We start from the raw sequence: 7,482 nt of genomic DNA, 5'->3' as shown, positions 1-7,482 counted from the left end.
ATTGCTAGAGGAGTTTGTTAAAAATGTAGATCACAACCTAAGATTCTAATTCAGTAGGTCTGGTATGGGCCTCAGGAATCTATATTTGTAAAAATGACTTTCAGATGCAGTGAGTTATAAAAAGATATACTTCCTGTAAAACACTTATTTGATACCATCTATGTGTCAGACAATTTGCTAAAAGCTTTACCAGCCTTATTTTATCAAACCATTACATCAATGCTGTGACAAAATATATTACTATATTAATATATTACTAGCCTCATTTTATAGATGAGTAAACAGGGGCTGAAAAAGAGAAATTGAAACTCAAGGTTATTAAACACGTTCGCCACCTCATGCAAAGAGTTGACTCATTGGAAAAGACTCTGATGCTGGGAGGGATTGGGGGCAGGAGGAGAAGGGGAAGACAGAGGATGAGATGGCTGGATGGCATCACTGACTCAATGGACGTGAGTCTGAGTGAACTCCGGGAGTTGGTGATGGACAGGGAGGCCTGGGGTCGCAAAGACTCAGACACGACTGAGCGACTGATCTGATCTGATCTGATCTGATAGGTTAGATCAGAGATCCAAATTAAATTATACATCTACATGGTTACAAGACCCAAACTCTTTCAATTATATTATATTATAAAGTAAATTCTAGTGTTAAAAGGATATTTCAATTCTAGCAAAAATGGCAGTTCCCTACTAATCTATGTTTTTTTTTGGGGGGGTGGGGGGCATGCTGCACAGTTTGGGACCTTTTAGTTCCCCAACCAGGAATCGAACCTAGGCCCATGGCAGTGAAAGTACCAAGTCTTAACAATTAGACCACCAGGGGATTCCTCCTACTAATACTTCTTAAGTTAAAAATTAATCTGTTCTTTAGCCATAATTTATGAATTAATCAAGTAAGGTTGCATGCATGCGTGCTAAGTCGATCCAGTTGTGTCTGACTCTTTTTGACCCCTTGGACTGTAGCCCGCCAGGCTCCTCTATCCATGGGATTCTCCAGGCAAGAATACTGGAGTGGCTTGCCATTCCCTCCTTCAGAGGATCTTCCCAACCCAGGGATTGAACCTGCATCTCTTATGTCTCCTGCACTGGCAGGCAGGTTCTTTACCACTAGCGCTGCCTGGAAAGCCCCACATGAGGTTAGGCCATGATCACGAACAACCCCTGGAGAGCAGTGACTTAATGCAGATTCCTTTTTCACTTACAATCCACGCTCATCTTGAGTTGTGCTGGGGGCTCTTTTCCATGCTGTCTTTACACAGGGGCACAAGGTGGCAGAGCCACGACCATCTGCAATGTCACTGCTCCCTGTGGCAGGAAGGGGCAGGAAGGCAGAAAGGAGCCATCTCTTCTGGTTCCATTCCATGGGCCCAAAGCAAGTGGCATGGCCATGCTTAACATTCAGTGGGTAGCAAAGTCTATTCTTCTTTGTGTTCAGAAGGCAGAGAGCTGGAAACATGTGTAAACAGCACAAAGCATCACAGATGGACTGGAAACTACCAGCCTTGGAGAAAGAAGATTTGAGTTCAAATTGTGACCTCTTGATTTACTAACACTATGACTTTAACCAAGTGAGTAGATTTCAGTTCTTCATTTCCTAAACACGTAGAATAATACTTATACCCTATGGTGGTTGTGAGAATCAAAACTAAATATGTACATTCAAACAATTTCATGCCTGAACCATAATAAATAATGCTTTCACTAAAACAACTGAGCTATCAGGGCTTCCCTTGTGGTTAAGCTGGTAAAGAATCTACCTGCAATGCAGGAGACCCAGGTTCGATCCCTGGGTTGGGAAGATCCCCTGGAGAAGGGAAAGGCTACCCACTCCAGTACTCTGGCCTGGACAATTCCACCCATGGGGTCGCAAAGAGTCGGACACAACTGAGCAACTTTCACTCACTCACTCACTAAAACTGAATTAGAAACGATCACTTTTCTGCCTACAGTTACATATCCACATACCAATGATGTTTCTGATTCACAGAGTTGTTACTTTATTTGCACGTTTAAATTCAGAGATGGTGTCTAATGAAACCTGGGAAATCGTTGCATAGGGCAAATTGAAGCCAGTTAACTTACTAGTGTGAGAAGCTATCCTCGGCTGGGTTCCTCAGTACACAGAGTCTGGGGTAAAGACTTAATTTGTAGGAATGGCACCCGAAAAGGGGTGAGAGAAGTTGGACTGGGTAAGAAGAAGGCTGACTGTGAGGCAGGAATTATGGAGTGTCTGCCCAGGAGCTGGGGAGTTGAGATGGTCCTTCAAGGGCATTCTGGATTGTGGCAAGGGAGACAGGCCTGACTTTGGCCCAGGTGGTGCCCTTATAGGGAAGTTTCTGGAGAGGGACTTAAATAAAAGCCCTCACCAGGGGATGCTCACGGCAGCTGGGGAAACTAGAGAACTCAGGGCTTCAGAGCTGAATCTAGGGCCCTGAGTAACATGCCAGGGGATCGACCTTTAAACTTTAGCCTGGAAATGGAACAGGCTATAAAACTGAAGACCCCTGCCTATGACTTATTATTTCTCATTAAATTGTGCTTTCACTTGAATAGTGAGTTAGGTGAGGTTTTTAATGTTTAATATTCTAATATATAAACAATGAACTTTATAGAAAAATATGTCATTGGCATAGAACCTGAATCACTTTTCTTGCCTCTCTGTTGTCCTTATCCAGGAATAATTGGCCTCCCAGGGACCATCCCACCTAACATCAGAATGTTAGGTCTAATGTCAGAAAGGAGCTTATTCTCATGACAATCACTTCAGAAACAGTTCCTAGAAGGCAAACATTCTTATTTGGTCTATTTCTACTTTGGCTGAAATATTTTCCAAATTTGTACTTCCTAGACTGAATATCAGATTTCCCCCAAAACTTCTTAGAGATGTTTCTATGAAGCATAGACATAAGATAAATATGATGGACATGGCTGGATGACTTGAAAAGGTGACAGGTAGGGGAGTAGACTTAATAATTCTTTTTCAAATAAAACAGATGTATACCAAGGGTTACAAAACTGCACATCTTAAAGATTAAATAATATTCTTTAAATAAGATGTAAAGGAGTGTTTAAATCTATACTACAGCATTCAAACCACATAGATATATAAGTTCATTCTGCCATGCCTTTAAGGGGACATCATTGGAAAAGCTTGAGAAGCTGACTCTAAACCTTTACTCTTTTCCCATTATTGGCTGATCATGTTTTCAAATTTCACAGTTTTTATCCTGAAGAGACATGTCACCAGCAATTCTTTCCTTGTAAATAGAACAAATGAAGGAGGCTTGTTATTTCTGCAGAGCACTAAAGGTGAATGACAACATACCGTATCCTTCAAAGGGGCTTTGTGTTAGCAAACTCAGCCATACTCCAAAGAGATAGGAAGAACTCTCCGTCTCAAAGTGTCTTCCAAAATAGGATCACTGTGGAATGTAAGTGAGAATAAGATATGAAATAGTATTTGTCAAGCATTTTCCAGAAGCTAAAAATCTTTTCACAGAAGTTATCCCCTGTCATCTAAGTTTCAAGAAATGTTTCTTACCCTGATCTGATGAATGAAGAAACTGAGGCTTAGAGAAGTTAAGAAAATGGGAAAGAGTTTAAACTCAACTTTGCTTGTCTTCAAAGCAACTTTGCTTGTCTTCAGCTCATGAATCCCTGTAAGCAAGCTGTTGGCAAAATGTTAAATTCTTTTGACTAACACGGGAGAGGTAGGGAAACTTGTCTGGGCTCTGGGATTAGACAGATGTTTAGATCTTGGTTCTACTGTGTACTAAGTCTATGACATTTGGAAAGGACTTAATATTTTTGAACGTCAGATTTTTTATCTAGAAAATGCAAAATAGCAGTGTTGAGTGGTTAGGATTAGAGTGATATATAAGTGCACGGCAGAAATCAAATAAGTAATAGTAATTTTGTTATATATATTTGAGATACATAAAACAATCTTCTAGGAGTTTCCACATGTAGTTTTATATAATTCCTTGAATGATGAATTCAGTGAGTGTGTCTAAATGAATGTGCTACTCCTCCTTACCACTCTACTTAGAAAGAAACCTGCTGGAGCCGTGGCATTCACTCGGGGACCCTGGGCAGGGGAGGGAGACGTTCCGACTGAGAGACCCCACGTCCGTGTAATTCAACCTGGCCTGAAATGCCTACGCTTCTCTCAAGCAGTTGGTGAGAAACAGTTCATCAAGTATCCTCCTTCATTTTTCCTAAAGAAGACTCGGTAATAATAGTCCCAGTATGATGTTGCTGTTTCTTTCTCTTTTTTTTCAAATCTTCCTTTTTCACCTGACCCATTTTTGCATGGGATATTTTCTCCACCAATTGAGCCAGTTTTAATTAAAGCTGATAATTCTGGGGTGCCTTCCACATGCTCCCTGATGAGTGTGATATAAATGGACACAATAAACAGACCATCTAATATTGATAGAGTCTACAGCTGCATCTGCTAATTAGGGCCAGTAAAGGGTTTGGGGGCAAGAGTTCCCATGTGACATTGTTTAATTAAAGCCTTTGTATGCCCTACTCAGAAGGGTGAAAAATATTCCACTTAAAATGTACTGAAAACAAACACAGCCTTTAGAATGCTGAACAGTCCATAACAGTCTCTCCTGGGCTCCAAGAAGGAAACTTTTAAGTCAAAGTAATATTTTCTCTTGATAATGCATATCATGCTGCTGTTTTAATTAAACTAGATAATTTATTCCATTTCCCAATGCGCGTGTTTACATAGAAGTAGGTCCAGCCAATAAGCACTAAGAGGGGAATGGGTTCAGAGACAAGCCAGGAAGGACTGGGGCAGGGGTCAATGGGCCTAGGGGCACGCTGAACGTCTTGTATATCACCCTGCGGATGATAAGCCGACCTTGACCCACAATATACATTTTTGCTCTCCAGAACAGGCTGAGCTGTTTACTGCGGATTTTTAGTCATCTATTGCAGGTCAAGGAATAAGATGCATTGTGCTAGGAGGACACAGGAAGTGTGGAACTGGAGATTAGGAGAGACAGGAAATGTGGATTTCAGTCCTGGCTTTGCCTTGAATGTGGAAAATTATTCTTGAAATCTTAGCTGCTTTATCTTGAGAATTGGAAGTATGGCTATTTGGGGAGGACTTTACCTTACTTGATTTTAAGACTTCCTTGTTTCAATTTCTCAATCTTTAAGTAATCAAAGTACAAAAACTTAATATTAACAATAAATTGGTAAATTGTGCTGCCACAATATATTCTAAGGTTTTTATCAAGCTGCTTTCAGTTCACTATGAAGAATTTAGATTATCAATGAAATGTAGATATAGGGAATCGATAAATATAAAGTGTTGCCTATCAGAACCCTATACTAGGGGAAAGATGTTTTTTGCAGCATAGGTAGAAATCTCTTATCTATACAGCTGTCCCTACCTCATGATTCCATTCTGTATTCGGCTAAAAACAATAAATACCAGAGTGTCTTGATGCTAAGACCTTATTCCTTCTCCACATTTTAATGTTTCTGAAATAAAGACATTTCTCAAAATCAAATCCAAAAGGGCTAAGCCTAAATTGTAACCTAGCTGTCATTATCTACGGGCCTTCCTAGGTGGTGCTAGTGGTAAAGAATCCACCTGCCAAGGCAGGAGAGAAGAGACGCAGGTTTGATCCCTGGGTCGGGAAAATCTCCAGGAGCAGGAAATGGCAACTCATTCCAGTATTCTTGCCTGGAAAATCCCACAGACAGAGGAGCCTGGCGGGTCATAGTCCAAGGAGTGGCAAAGAGTCAGACACGAATGAGTGACTGAGCACACTATTTTTAGGTGCACAAATATAGCTCTGTTGTGTGTGACAGGAGAAAACTTTTCATCTGATACTCATTTAAGTTTAGTTACTTGCACGATACCATGGACTACATTTCAACTTTTAAATTTGGAACCCAATTGTGTGTGTGTAGTCAGTCATGTCCATCTCTTTGCAGCCGCATGAACTGGAGCCCACCAGACGCCTCTGTCCATGGAATCGTCCAGGCAAGAAGGCTAGAATGGGTTGCCATTTCCTCCCCCGGGGATCTTCCTGACCCAAGAATTGAACCCACGTCTCTTGCATCCCCTGCACTGGCAGGAGGATTGTTTATCACTGGTGCCACCTGGGAAGCTCTGCTAGTTAGATAAGGAGAACAAACAAATCTCCTCTGCAGAAGAATTCTGAATAATTTATGTACATACTTCACCCTCAAAAAAGGGAAACGTAACTCCCAACTCTTACGTGTGGGTCGTGTGTATTTACTTCTCTCTGAAGAGTGAAGTATGAGAAGTGATGAAAAGAAGACCTTTACTGTGGAGAGACCTGACAACCGCAACCTCAGCCAGGTGGCCACAGTTAACAGCGATCAGTCATGTTGACTGTGGATCCTCCGTATAATATCATGAAAATGGCAATTTACCCTTGGGATCTTCCTCCACCAAACCCATAAGCCCAGTTTAGTCAGGAAAATATATCAAATAAATCCCAGCTGAGGGACATTCTATGAAATACCTACCTATATTCATCAAAATGGTCAAGGTCATCAAAACTAGGCAAGGCTGAGAAACTGTGAGAGCCAGTGAGGGCCGAAGGAGACGTGATCACTTCATGTAACATGATATCCTAGATGGGACCCTGGAGTAGGAAAAGACATTGGGTAAAAATGAAGGGACTTTGACTAAGGAATTAAAGTATCAGATCAGATCAGTCGCTCAGTCGTGTCTGACTCTTTGCGACCCCATGAATCACAGCACGCCAGGCCTCCCTGTCCATCACCAACTCCGGAGTTCACTGAGACTCACATCTATCGAGTCAGTGATGCCATCCCGCCATCTCATCCTCTGTCGTCCCCTTCTCCTCCTGCCCCCAATCCCTCCCAGCATCAGAGTCTTTTCAAATGAGTCACCTCTTTGCATGAGGTGGCCAAAGTACTGGAGTTTCAGCTTTAGCATCATTCCTTCCAAAGAAATCCCAGGGCTGATCACCTTCAGAATGGACTGGTTGGATCTCCTTGCAGTCCAAGGGACTCTCAAGAGTCTTCTCCAACACCACAGTTCAAAAGCATCAATTCTTCGGCGCTCAGCCTTCTTCACAGTCCAACTCTCACATCCATACATGACCACTGGAAAAACCATAGCCTTGACTAGACGGACCTTTGTTGGCAAAGTAATGTCTCTGCTTTTGAATATGCTGTCTAGGTTGGTCATAACTTTCCTTCCAAGGAGTGTCTTTTAATTTCATGGCTGCAATCACCATCTACAGTGATTTTGGAGCCCCGAAAAATAAAGTCTGACACTGTTTCCACTGTTTCCCCATCTATTTCCCATGAAGTGATGGGACCGGATGCCATGATCTTCTTTTTCTGAATGTTGAGCTTTAAGCCAACTTTTTCACTCTCCACTTTCACTTTCATCAAGAGGCTTTTTAGTTCCTCTTCACTTTCTGCCATAAGGGTGGTGTCATCTGCATATCTG

General features: G+C 41.8%; 1 non-coding gene across 1 annotated transcript; it reads right to left on the bottom strand.

The window, feature by feature from the left end:
- Positions 1 to 752: 752 nt before the first annotated feature.
- TRNAE-UUC lies at positions 753 to 826 on the bottom strand. Its single transcript has one exon. It is a non-coding gene; the product is annotated as a tRNA-Glu (tRNA).
- Between the last annotated feature and the right edge of the window lie 6,656 nt (positions 827 to 7,482).

This window comes from Bubalus bubalis, chromosome 5, assembly GCF_019923935.1.
Source record: "Bubalus bubalis isolate 160015118507 breed Murrah chromosome 5, NDDB_SH_1, whole genome shotgun sequence".
NCBI lineage: Eukaryota > Metazoa > Chordata > Mammalia > Artiodactyla > Bovidae > Bubalus > Bubalus bubalis.
The sequence above is the reverse complement of the archived record's forward strand: the minus strand, read 5'-3'. Positions and strand labels throughout refer to the sequence as shown.